The 13,464-nt window shown below is 40.2% G+C and overlaps 1 protein-coding gene across 3 annotated transcripts in view; it reads right to left on the reverse strand.

Annotated features, from left to right (window-relative positions):
* CFAP47 (cilia and flagella associated protein 47) overlaps window positions 1–13,464 on the reverse strand; it is a 636,073-nt gene that overhangs the window by 247,144 nt on the left and 375,465 nt on the right. The gene's annotated exons all lie outside the window — the stretch shown is intronic.

Consider the following 13,464-nt stretch of genomic DNA (forward strand, 5'->3'; position numbering starts at 1 on the left):
TAAGGAATGTAGGTAAGTTATCAAATATGGATAAGAGCTTTTAATAACTTTCTTTCCAATTTCATTTTTATGTATAGCTTAGAGCAGTGGTGGGCAACCTGCAGCCTACTGGGAACGGCCCACGGGAACGGCGAACCATGGCCACTAGGAGCTCTAGGCAGCCGTGCCTGCAGAGAGTCAGAGTGAACAAACTGTCTCGCGGCCTGCCAGTGGATTACCCTGACAGGCCGCATGCAGCCCATGGGCCGCAGGTTGCCCACCACTAGCTTAGATGGACTCTGATTTTTTTTTTAAATCACTGATCACAGTAATCTGGTTTTGCTGTTGCCATCCAATACACATAATTGCTTTGATTTTCCTGAGCAATTTTGTATGACTATCATACATTTTGGGGATTTAACTTGTTTTGTAATAGACTATTTAGTGACCATTAAATATCCAGAGACTGCAAAATTAGGCTTTGTTTTCTGCACTGGCAAATGACCCATTCAGTTAAAAATAAAGAATTTTATTTAATCTTAAAGAAAGTACAAGCTCCAATACGTACATGGCTACCTAAACATTTGAAAGAGCAGTTTGGAAAGACATAGGCTTTGTCACTTGCATTATATGCCTCTAAATATGCACTTTAATCAACACATCTTCTTGAAAGGACTATATATTCCTTACTAATTGACTTTTGTCACACGCAGTATTTTATTAGATTCTAGAGACACTTAAAGGTGAAACAGGTCTACCAGTTGCACTTTTAGGTTCTGCACCAATTTTTCAACTTTTAACTTGGTATATCAATCAGCATATGGCATAAGGTTTTAAAATAGATTTAATGTTTGCCTCTTGTACTTTCCATAAAAACTGTTTATTTTGTTGCATTTAGGCTTATTTTACCATACTCTATAATGAGACATTATACTCTTTAATATTCTTAGTGTTCATTTGAAATATGTTCCACAGGGAGCTTTTTTAATTGTATCTTATTAAGTGTCTGGTGCATTACATAGCTGGGCAAAATATTCATAGTAAAATTTATTTTTATTGAGTTCTTTTAGAGTTCATGAAACATTTGGGAAATTGGGGCAGCTTTATAAAATTTCCAAAGAAATTTCATTAAAAAGATTGTTGACTATTCTGATGCCTAACACTATTCTGTGGCACAATTCTGCATTTTACACTTTTCTTTTTTTCCCCTCAAATTTTGAGCTGAGTTGGTTGGTTGTAATGGATCACATCAGCCAGGTGATATTGGTCTGGTTCCCTGATTGAGTGAGCTAAACACTGGAGACTGATATTAGGTCTCCAGAGGTCAAAATGCCAGTGTAGGTTAAATCTGAGGAGGCATCATGTTACAGAGAACAAACAGTGAAAGACAGACCATCCTACTGTAAGTACAAATGTGGAAGTCTCTATTCCTGAAAGATGTCAAGAACTCTGAACAAAATTCAGTGGGAGAAAAACGTAAACATAATGTAAATGATAACTGGGTGTTGTTTAGGATTCTTTATTGTAATTTATTTATGATTTATTAGATGCCAAATACAGTGACAGTTCCTAAGTCACCAAAGCAATTCTTCATAAACAATCATCCTGGTTAACAAGGGATGTGCAAGTAGCTATTACATAATAAAATAAATAAATATCTATAACAAATGGAAAAATGGGAGATTGACAGCAATGAGTACAAACTAGCAGCTAGTTAAAAAGCTATAGCCAGTAAGATTAATGACAAGAAGAAGAAGATCTTGAAATATAATAAGGAACAAATGAAATCTTAACAATGGGATAGGTCCAATACTAGATAAAGATGGTACAATTGACAATCATGATGTAGAAAAGGCAGAAGTATTCAATAAATATTTCTGTTCTGTATTTGGAAAGTAGCAGGATCATTTTCCATGTGTTGCAAAGATAGTAAAATACTTTCTGTTCCATCAGCAACTAGATAGGATGTTAAACAGCAACTATTAAACATTTTAAAATGAGGAATGGATAACTTGCACCTAAAAGTATTAAAATAATTGGCAGAGGAGCTCTCTGAATCATTAGTGTTAATTTTTAACAAATCTTGGAACACTTAGAAAGTTCCTGAGCATTGAAATGACACTAATGTGCAATATTTAAAAAGTAAATGGGATTAGCACAGTAACTACAGGCCCATTAGACTTGACTCTGACATCAGGCAAAATCATCGAAAGATTGATATAGTTACTCTATCAGTAAGGAATTAAACAATGGAGGCATAACTAATGGCACAACACTATTTTATGGAAAGTAAGTCTCAGACTCAAAGAATATTAGGGTTGGAAAAGACCTCAGGAGGTCATTTAGTCCAATCCCCTGCTCAAAGCAGGACCAACACCAACTAAATCATCCCATCCAAGGCTTTGTCAACCCAGTCATAGAATCATAGAATCATAGAATATCAGGGTTGGAAGGGACCCCTGAAGGTCATCTAGTCCAACCCCCTGCTCGAAGCAGGACCAATTCCCAGTTAAATCATCCCAGCCAGGGCTTTGTCAAACCTGACCTTAAAAACCTCTAAGGAAGGAGATTCTACCACCTCCCTAGGTAACGCATTCCAGTGTTTCACCACCCTCTTAGTGAAAAAGTTTTTCCTAATATCCAATCTAAACCTCCCCCACTGCAACTTGAGACCGTTACTCCTCGTTCTGTCATCTGCTACCATTGAGAACAGTCTAGAGCCATCCTCTTTGGAACCCCCTTTCAGGTAGTTGAAAGCAGCTATCAAATCCCCCCCTCATTCTTCTCTTCTGCAGGCTAAACAATCTCAGCTCCCTCAGCCTCTCCTCATAACTCATGTGTTCTAGACCCCTAATCATTTTTGTTGCCCTTCGCTGGACTCTCTCCAATTTATCCACATCCTTCTTGTAGTGTGGGGCCCAAAACTGGACACAGTACTCCAGATGAGGCCTCACCAATGTCGAATAGAGGGGAACGATCACGTCCCTCGATCTGCTCGCTATGCCCCTACTTATACATCCCAAAATGCCATTGGCCTTCTTGGCAACAAGGGCACACTGCTGACTCATATCCAGCTTCTCGTCCACTGTCACCCCTAGGTCCTTTTCCACAGAACTGCTGCCTAGCCATTCGGTCCCTAGTCTGTAGCGGTGCATTGGATTCTTCCATCCTAAGTGCAGGACCCTGCACTTATCCTTATTGAACCTCATCAGATTTCTTTTGGCCCAATCCTCCAATTTGTCTAGGTCCTTCTGTATCCTATCCCTCCCCTCCAGCGTATCTACCACTCCTCCCAGTTTAGTATCATCCGCAAATTTGCTGAGAGTGCAATCCACACCCTCCTCCAGATCATTTATGAAGATATTGAACAAAACCGGCCCCAGGACCGACCCTTGGGGCATTCCACTTGACACCGGCTGCCAACTAGACATGGAGCCATTGATCACTACCCGTTGAGCCCAACAATCTAGCCAGCTTTCTATCCACCTTATAGTGCACTCATCCAGTCCATACTTCCTTAACTTGCTGACAAGAATACTGTGGGAGACCGTGTCAAAAGCTTTGCTAAAGTCAAGAAACAATACATCCACTGCTTTCCCTTCATCCACAGAACCAGTAATCTCATCACAAAAGGCGATTAGATTAGTCAGGCATGACCTTCCCTTGGTGAATCCATGCTGGCTGTTCCTGATCACCTTCCTCTCATGCAAGTGCTTCAGGATTGATTCTTTGAGGACCTGCTCCATGATTTTTCCAGGGACTGAGGTGAGGCTGACTGGCCTGTAGTTCCCAGGATCCTCCTTCTTCCCTTTTTTAAAGATTGGCACTACATTAGCCTTTTTCCAGTCATCCGGGACTTCCCCTTCAGTCCTTAAAAACCTCCAACAATGGAGATTCCACCACCTTCCTAGGTAACCCATTCCAGTGTTCCACCACACTCCTAGTGAAATATAATGTTTCCTAATATCCAACCTAGACCTCCCCTGCTGCAACTTGAGACCATTGCTTCTTATTCTGTTATCTGCCACCACTGAGAACAGCCTGGCTCCATCCTCTTTGAAACCCCTCTTCAGGTAGTTGAAAGCTGCTATCAAATCCCCCCTCACTCTTCTCTTCTGCAGACTAAATAACCCCAATTCCCTCAGCCTTTCCTCGTAAGCCATGTGCCCCAGCCCCCTAAACATTTTTGTTGCCCTCCGCTGGACTCCCTCCAATCTGCCAACATCCCTTCTGCAGTGGGGGGAATAAAACTGGATGGAATACTACAGGTGTGGCCTCACCAGTGCCGAATAGAGGGGAAGAATCACTTCCCTCGATATGCTGGCAATGCTCCTACTAATACAGCCCAATATGCCGTTGGCCTTCTTGGCAATGAGGACACACTGCTGACTCATATTCAGCTTCTCGTCCACTGTAATCCCGAGGTCCCTTTCTGCAGAACTGCCGCTTAAGAACATAAGAATGGCCATGTTGGGTCAGACCAAAGGTCCAACCGGCCCAGTATCCTGTCTACCGACAGTGGCCAATGCCAGGTGCCCCAGAGGGAGTGAACCTAACAGGTAATGATCAAGTGATCTCTCTCCTACCATCCATCTCCACCCTCTGAAAAACAGAAGCTAGGGACACCATTTCTCACCTATCCTGGCTAGTAGCCAATAATGGACTTAACCTCCATGAATTTATCCAGTTCTTAGCCAGTAGGTCTCCAAACTGTTGTGGTGCATGGGATTCTTCCTTCCTAAGTGCAGGACTCTGTACTTGTTCTTGTTTATTTCTTTTGGCCCAATCCTCCAATTTGTCTAGGTCACTCTGAACCCCATCCCTACCCTTCAGTGTATCAACCTCTCCCCCCAGTTTAGTGTCATCTGCAAACTTGCTGAGGGTGCAATTAATCCCCTCATCCAGATCATTGCTAAAGATGTTGAACCAAACCAGCCCCAGGACCAACCCTTGAAGCACTCCGCTTGATACTGGCTGCCAACTATATATCGAGCCGTTGATCACTACCCACTGAGCCCGACGATCTAGCCAGCTTTCTATCCACCATATAGTCCATTCATCCAGCCCATACTTCTTTAACTTGCTGGCAAGAATACTGTAGGAGACCATATCAAAAGCTTTGCTAAAGTCAAGATATATCACATCCAGATCCACAGAGCCAGTTATCTCATCATAGAAGGCAATCAGGTTGGCCAGAAATGACTTGCCCTTGGTGAATCCATATTGACTGTTTCTGGTCACCTTCCTCTCCTCCAAGTGTTTCAAAATGGATTCCTTGAGGACCTGCTCCATGATTTTGCCGAGGACTGAAGTGAGGCTGACCAGTCTATAGTTCCATGGGTTCTCTTTCTTCCCTTTTTAAAATATGGGTAATATATTTGCCTTTCTCCAATTGTCCGGGACCTCCCCCAATCGCCATGAGTTTTGAAAGATAATGGCCAGTGGCTCTGCAATCACATCAGCCAACTCCTGCAGCACCCTTGAATGCATTAGATCTGGACCCATGGACTTGTGCACGTCCAGCTTTTCTAAATAGTCTTTAATCTGTTCTTTCACCACTGAGGGTTGCTCACCTCCTCCCCATACTGTGTTGCCCAGTGCAGCAGTCTGGGAGCTGACCTTGTCTGTGAAGACGAGGCAAAAAAAGCAGTGAGTACTTCAGCTTTTTCCATATCATCTGTCACTAGGTTGCCTCGCCCATTCAGTAAGGGTCCCACACTTTCCCTGATCTTCTTCTTGTGCTAACATACCTGTTGAAACCCTTCTTATTACCTTCACATCCCTTGCTAGCTGCAACTCCAATTGTGCCTTGGCCTTCTTGATTACACCTTTGCATGCTTGAGCAATATTTTTATACTCCTTCCTAGTCATCTGTCCAAATTTCCACTTCTTGTAAGCTTCCATTTTGAGTTTAAGCTCATTGAAGATTTCACTGTTAAGCCAAGCTGGTCACCTGCTTGTCGTCTTGTCAAACAAGCTTGATATTTTCTTTGATGAGACTAACAGTTTGGTTGATAAAGGTAACTATGTTGATACAATATATGTAACCTCCTCTCAAACATTTGCTTCAGTCCCATGTGACATTTTGACAAAAAATAGCACTAAACAAATCAATGCATCCCATATTAAATTAGTTAAAACTGGTTATCTGATCAATCTAATAATAATTTTACATGGGAAAAATCACCATCCTGTGAAGGTGTTTCTAGTTGGGTCCCACAGAGATCTAATGCCGTTCAGTATCTTTATCAGTGATCTGGAAGTAAACATAAAATCATTGCTGTAAAATTGCAGATGATACTATAATTGGTGGAGTGTTAAATAATTATCAGAACAGGTCAATTACACAAACTGATCTGGATTGCCTGTTAAGGTAGAGTGATTTGAAAAACATGTGTTTAATACAGCCAAATGCAAACTCATACATCTAAGGACAAAGATTTTAGGTCAGGCTTACAGGATGGGGACAGGGACCTGGAATGGGTGACACTGAAAAGGCAATTGGGGCAAGGTAGATAACCAAGTTAATGGGAGCTATCAGCAAGATGCTGTAGCTAAGATGGTCAATGCAAACCTTGGAGGCACAATCAGAGCAATATGGAGCAGGAACAGACAGGTAGTATCACTTCTATATACCGCATTAATAGAACCATTACTGGAATACAGCATATTGTTCTGGTGAACATAAATCAAAAAGAATGTTGACAAACTGAAAGGGTTCAGAAAAGAGCTACAAGAATGATTCAAGGACTCGAAAACATGCCTTATCATGAAAGACTTAAAAAGATCAGTGTATTTAGCTTATTGAAGAAAAGGTTGAGTTGATCATGATCTAAAAGTACCTATATGTGGAAGAGATTTCTGAGAATAGACAGCTCTTTAATCTAGCAGACAAAGACACAATGAGATCCAGTGGTTGGAAGCTGAAGCTAGAGAAATACAGACAGGAGTGGAGATAAAATGTGCTTTTTTAAACAGTGAGCGTAATTAACTATTGGACAACTTTCACAGGCATGTGGTTGATTCTCCAGCACGCGCAGTATTTAAATCAAGACTGGATGTCTTTCTAAAAAAAGATATCTCTATTTCAAAACAGAAGTTACATGTTTGATTCAGAAATTATTGGGTGAGCTTCTATGCTCTGTGTTATGCAGGAGGTCAGACTAACTGATCATAATGGTCCTTTCTGGCCTTAAAAATCTATGAATCTATGAAAGCTGCTGGGAATTAAGAGAAATATAACAAAATATTAAAGGACAGGAGGAACAGTGTCATTGTATGAAAACATATTTTAAAACACTACATAATATCTGTATAGTTAGAACATAAGACCATACGAATGGCCATATTGGGTCAGACCAAAGGTCCATTTAGCCCAGTATCCTGTCTTCCGACAGCAGCCAATGCCAGGTACCCCAGAGGGAATGAACAGAACAGGCAATCATCAAGTGATCCATCCCCTGTCGCCCATTCCCAGCTTCTTGCAGAAGCTTATTTACTTTATCCACACCAGTCATAATTTTATAGACCTCTATCATATTCCCCCTTAGTCATCTCTTTTCTAAGCTGAAAAGTTCCAGTTTTATTAATCTGTCCTCATATCGAAGTCATTCCATACCCCTAATAGTTTTTGTTGCCCTTGTCTGAACCTTTTACAATTCCAATATATCTTTTTTCGATATGGGGCGCCCTGATCTGCACACAGTATTCAAGATGTGAGCATACCATGGATTTATATAGAGGCAGCATGATATTTTCTGTCTTATTATCTATCCCTTTCTTAATGATTCCCAACATTCTGTTTGCTTTTTTGACTGCTGCTGCACACTGAGTGGATGTTTTCAAAGAACTATCCACAATGACTCCGAACAAAATAACAACAAAAAAGAGTAGGAAAAGCTATAGAAAAAGTGTACAAATGCTATACTGAAAAAGCTCAGTGTCTCAGTTTTTATTTATTATCCAAACTCACCTTCAGGTGTAACCATGTTTTCATTTTACTCATAAGGATTTGTTAACCTTGGACCCTTTATCCCTGTTTTCTAAGTATTTTTCTTGACTTTTATGCCATATATCTATTAAGATATGAACTGGGTTTTCAAAATATAATGGCTGGGATTTTCAAGAGTTTTCATTGCTGGATTAACTCTGCACCCATGAAAGGCAACAGTAAGACTCCTATTGAGTAGGTGCAGAGTTAGGCCAATACTGAGTGTTTTTGAAAATACCACTATTTCTCAGCTGTCCTTCAGCGAATGTGCATTTCAAAACAAAAATACTAAATACTGCACTACGAGTAGCAACTGGAAAAAACAGTTCTTAAATACACATTAAAATGGAAGGAAAGAGCATAATGAGATGGTTCTTTTCCTTGTCAGATCATTCTTTAAGATGGTCTCTGGGTAAAAATATCATTGCTATTTTTTTAGTTTTAGGATGCAATATAAACCTTTTGTTCAACCGCAGCCCACATACTGATGCAGCAATTTAGTTTTATATTATTGCAAAAGAAGCAATCTCTCTTTAAACAGACAAAGACGGTTTTATTTCCCATTAAAACCGCATTGGCAGCATCATATCTCACAATATGAGATTCATTGGCCATATACAGTAATACCGTACACTTTAGTGAAGTGGAAAATATTCAACTTTTTTCCTTTTCTATAAAATGGACTACACTAGCTGAAGGATTTATGGGCAAAAAAGAAATTCTCTGAGCATGATTATTTTCTAGTTTTAAACAGATAGTAAAATCCATTACTCTGCTCACAATGTTCCAAGATATTGTCTGAAGACAACGAAAGAAAGCTATTTTGTGCTGGAATTTATCACATTAATCTGAAAATATGTGGAATTTTTAGCTAGTGGTTTAAATACTACAGACATGTTCTTAATGAGTGACTGTCTTCTTAAAGATATAGTACAATAGCCTTGAAACAAATATTCAATGTGCATTAGAGCACTCTTTCAGTAAATTAGCTGTTACCACTCAAGAAAGAGATCTTGGAGTCATTGTGGATAGTTCTTTGAGAACATCTGCTCAATGTGCAGCAGCAGTCAAAAAAGCGAACAGACTGTTAGGAACCATTCGTAAAGGGATAGATAAGAAGACAGAAAATATCATAATGCCACTATATAAATCCATGATATGCCCACACCTTAAATACTGTGTGCAGTTCCGGTCATCCCATCTCAAAAAAGATATATTAGAATTAGAAAATGTACAGAGAAGGGCAACAAAGTGATCAGGGGTATGGAAGAGCTTCCATAGCAGGAAATAATAAAAAGACAGACTTTTCAGATCGGAAAAGAGATCACTAAGGGGGGATGGAGGGGGGGATATAATAGAGGTCTATAAAATCATGTGGAGAAAGTGAATAGGGAGGTGTTATTCACAGAAGCTCTAAGTCTTCCAACACAGGCAAACAAGGAAATTGAGAGTGTGTTGATACCTGTTGCCAGGCTAATGTGTACAGCCCTACCAAATTCATGGTCCATTCTGGTCAATTTCTTGGCTAGAGGATTTAAAAATTGATAAATTTCATGATTTCAGATGTTTACCTCTGAAATTTCATTGTGTTGTAACCATGGGGATCCCAACCCAAAATAGGATTGATGGTGGAAGGGTTTGCAAAGTTGTTGTGCGGGGGTGGGGGGTGGGGGGTCCCAAGATTGCCACCCTTACTTCTGTGCTGTCTTCAGAGCTGGGCTCTGAAGGCAGCAGCCTCTGAGCTTCCTGCAGTTACAGGAGGTTTCTGGAGGTGAATAAGATCTCCTCTATGCTGCTGGGAGCACCCAAACCGGGGGCTCCTAGCTACTAGTCCAGACCACTGGCAGATTAAGGCAGGAGCCCCAGCAAATTTACCTTCCCTCCCCCGCCCCCCCCACCCCCCCGCAAAAAATGGATGCCCCAGCCCTGGAAGAAGCCCCAGGGATGAAAGCCCTAACCTGGTCACCCAAAGCCCCACCAGAAGCTGTGCAGGAAGAAGCCCCAAGCCTGGGTTATTAAGCCTGTCTGCAGCCACAGAAGCTGAAGCCCTGAACCTCAATCTCTGGCTGCAGCTGTGGAGTAGAAGCCCTGAGCCCAGGCTGAGGGTTTCGGGCAGAAGCTCGAAGGGTGGAGCTGCGGGGGGGTGGAAGCCCTGAGCTCAGCACCCAGAGCTACGGCAGGAGCCACAGCGGCCTGCACCACTTCCTGCTCCCATTGGCCTGCAGAGGTGAACCGCGGCCAGTGGGAGCTGCGATCAGCCGAACCTGCGGACACGGCAGGTAAACAAACCGGCCCAACCCGCCAGGGGCTTTCCCTGAACAAGCAGCGGAACAAGTCTGGGAATCACTGCTTTAGGGTGTGATGAACTACAATCTATACTGCTTGGCACAGCCATTCCAGTGAGGAAAAAATGTTAGTCCGCAGCCACTCTGGAGTAGCAATAGCCGCTCTCTGTTTCTGGAAGGCCTAATCCTGAGAAAAGATGAGCAGATCAAATGCCAGCATCTTTGCACAAGGAATCTTCAAACATTAGGGCTGGGTGTGTTCCTAATAGTATTCTTGGCTCTTCTGGGCCCTTTTTTTTTTGGACACACTTTAAAGGGGAACTTCAACAAAAACACCATTACTCATTCTGTGCAACCCAAGTATAACTATTTAATACTTTAGAAAAGAATATTTGGAAATCACTTTATAAAATCTAAATGAAATTGATCTATTACTTAGGAATGGATCACAGGGGACTTCTCTCTGGAGCCAGAACATTGTACGAACTGGTTATTAAGTCTTATTTCTACATTAAGGCAAGTCTATGACTACAATTAATTAGAGTATATAATCTTAGCTCAATCTTAGAATATTTCCAAAGAGATCTTTTAAGAATGAGCAAAGCCTGAAAGGACTGACTTTAAAACTGTGTCCCTTTTCAGCACAATAATATTAAAATAGGAACCTGGAAAACACAAGAAATGTAATTTTACCATTGCAATTTCATGTGTAACACAATACACCCAGAAAAAAGGATGTTTAAATGTAAAAAAAAACTGAACTGCTTTTGCTCAGAACAGCAGTTTATATCATAAGCAGCACTTCATATCAAGTATAAACTGCAAAATGTATTTTAAAAGTACATAAAAAAACTACACTAAAAGAATACTGAGGTTGCAAAGTCAGGCACCTTTAGGTTATAAAATACTAGAATTAAGGTTGCTTGTGCAGCTGCATTATGATACAACTTTTAATTACACAGTATTTTTTTCCAGAGGATCAACAGTGCCACTCAATGAGTAGCTGTTCAATATTTATTTTTTTCCTCATCATTCAATGTGTGGCCCCACGCATTATTTTCAACACATTATCCAAACGCTGCACTGCACCCAGAATTATTAATTTCCTGGTAGACTTTTTAATGGTGCTTTCATTGTAGTATCTTAGTTCTTTACAGAAGTTAATGAATTTATCTTCATAACACCCCTGTGAGTAGTATTATGTCCATTTTACACATAAAGAACTGAGACACAGAGATTAAAGCCAAAACTGTCATAAGTGTCAAATAATTCTGGGTGCCCAATTTGAGATGCCTAGTTCCTGATTTTTGGAGTACTTAGTATTTTATAGCACTTTATATGTTCAGAGCAGATCTCCCATTGACCTTGGTTGCAGTTACCAGCAGTCAGCCCCTCTGCAAAGTGATTCAAGTTCGGTACTCAGAAAATAAGGAGCATACTGTGGCTATCTGTGAAAATTTTCGTTTGCATGACTTGCCACCATCACATAGGAACTCTGCGCTGAGGGAGGGATAGAATCCAGTTCTCCAGGGAAGTATTCTACTGCCTTAACCAAAATACCATCCTTTCTCATGCCCATCTAAATAGGCAGACTTTTAAAATAAAATTAAATAAATTTTAAAAAATAAACACTACTAAACACCTCTTTCTCCTCTACACAAAGCAGAGAGAAAGAACTCATAGCTCTGTACTCACTGCTGAGATAGTCATAAAAGAACTTAGGTGGAGTTGGGTCCACAGCTCATTAAGTAACTCATATCAAACATTCAGATCTGCTAGGATCATGCATAAAGCTACAAAAGTCATTACTTCACAATGGGTTGTGAAATGGCGCCATAGGGGTACGCACAGCCTGAGGGAGGAGTGACTCTGTGTTGCCAATACTGGAAAGAGAAATTTCTATTTACAGTCTCACTTCTGTTACTACGCATTTCAGACTGTATTCAGTAGAGAACTGATCATTACTATGGCATTCTAATATTATCTACAATTGCTGCTACGAAGGTGGTTAACACTGAAGTGAGATCCATGTTTTTTTAAAATTGTCATGTATTCTTCTAAAGAAAAATTCCCTGCCCAAAGGAAAAAATGGGAATTTTCCCTTCTGTTCTCCTGCAGTTAAAGTAAACAATAGTCAGTATTGATGTCTTATAATAAAATACTAGTATTCAGTACATACTGATGCTAAATCATTTGATAGTCAAATTAATTATAATATTAATAATATTAAAATGACCAATCCCAAAAAATCAATTATAGCTGAAGAACTAGCAACAATTACAGTTAAAGTTGCACAAAAGCAATTCCATTGCAATCCCTTGATTTCAGTCACCATTTGCTTTCTGAAAATGCCAAATATTGGACTTAAATTTTCTAGATATGGTTCCTGCCTGAAGTGAGTATTTCTGGAAAATGAGAGCAAAAAAAGGTTCAGCCATTTTCCAACTTTTATTGAACAGTACTCACATTGACACAGATGGGAGCAATGAGTTTAAATTTAGCAGGCAAATAGTTCTCTTAAAAATTACAAGAAACTTAACCACATATTAACATATTTGATTAATAAAACATGCTAACTTGGAGCCTGACTAGCCAGACAAGCAGCTGAAGTTCCTTCACTTGTAACTGTAGAGAAGAAGAAATAGAGGTGGTCAAGCCCCTCTTCCCTTATGTAACTTGCGGTGCTGAACATTTAGCGCCACAAGATGGCTCTTGTACAATCCTCAATGGAAAATGTTTTAACAGAAGTTGGCAAAAGTAGGGCCCTTCTCAATGGCAGGAATATCTCCACACCTCCTTAAAGGTTTCTTTAATATGGCCAAGTAATAGGCCTTTCAAACCACACATTACATATGCACAAGAGTTGAATAACATCATTATTTTTAATAATTACAGCTGAACATTCAGAAGGACTATGCCACTGGAACGCAAGTGACTAGTTTAGCCCAAAAATGCAATACTAAGGAATGAATTAGCTTTACATTGTGAAATATCAGGCTCCTGAGGCAAAAACTTTTCTATTACATTGAAAACCTGCACATAAAATATTCAGTGGCATATATACAATGAGACAGGGCTCTGTAGAAATCCTTGTCTCATTCAGCAAGGTACACAAGCTGAGGAAAGTGTATTCTCTTGCTCAGAACACAATAAAGCAGGAAAGACACAGGATATAGACGTATTTAGAGTCTACTATTCAAACTAACCTAA

The sequence above is a fragment of the Lepidochelys kempii genome, chromosome 1 (assembly GCF_965140265.1).
Source record: "Lepidochelys kempii isolate rLepKem1 chromosome 1, rLepKem1.hap2, whole genome shotgun sequence".
Taxonomy (NCBI): domain Eukaryota; kingdom Metazoa; phylum Chordata; order Testudines; family Cheloniidae; genus Lepidochelys; species Lepidochelys kempii.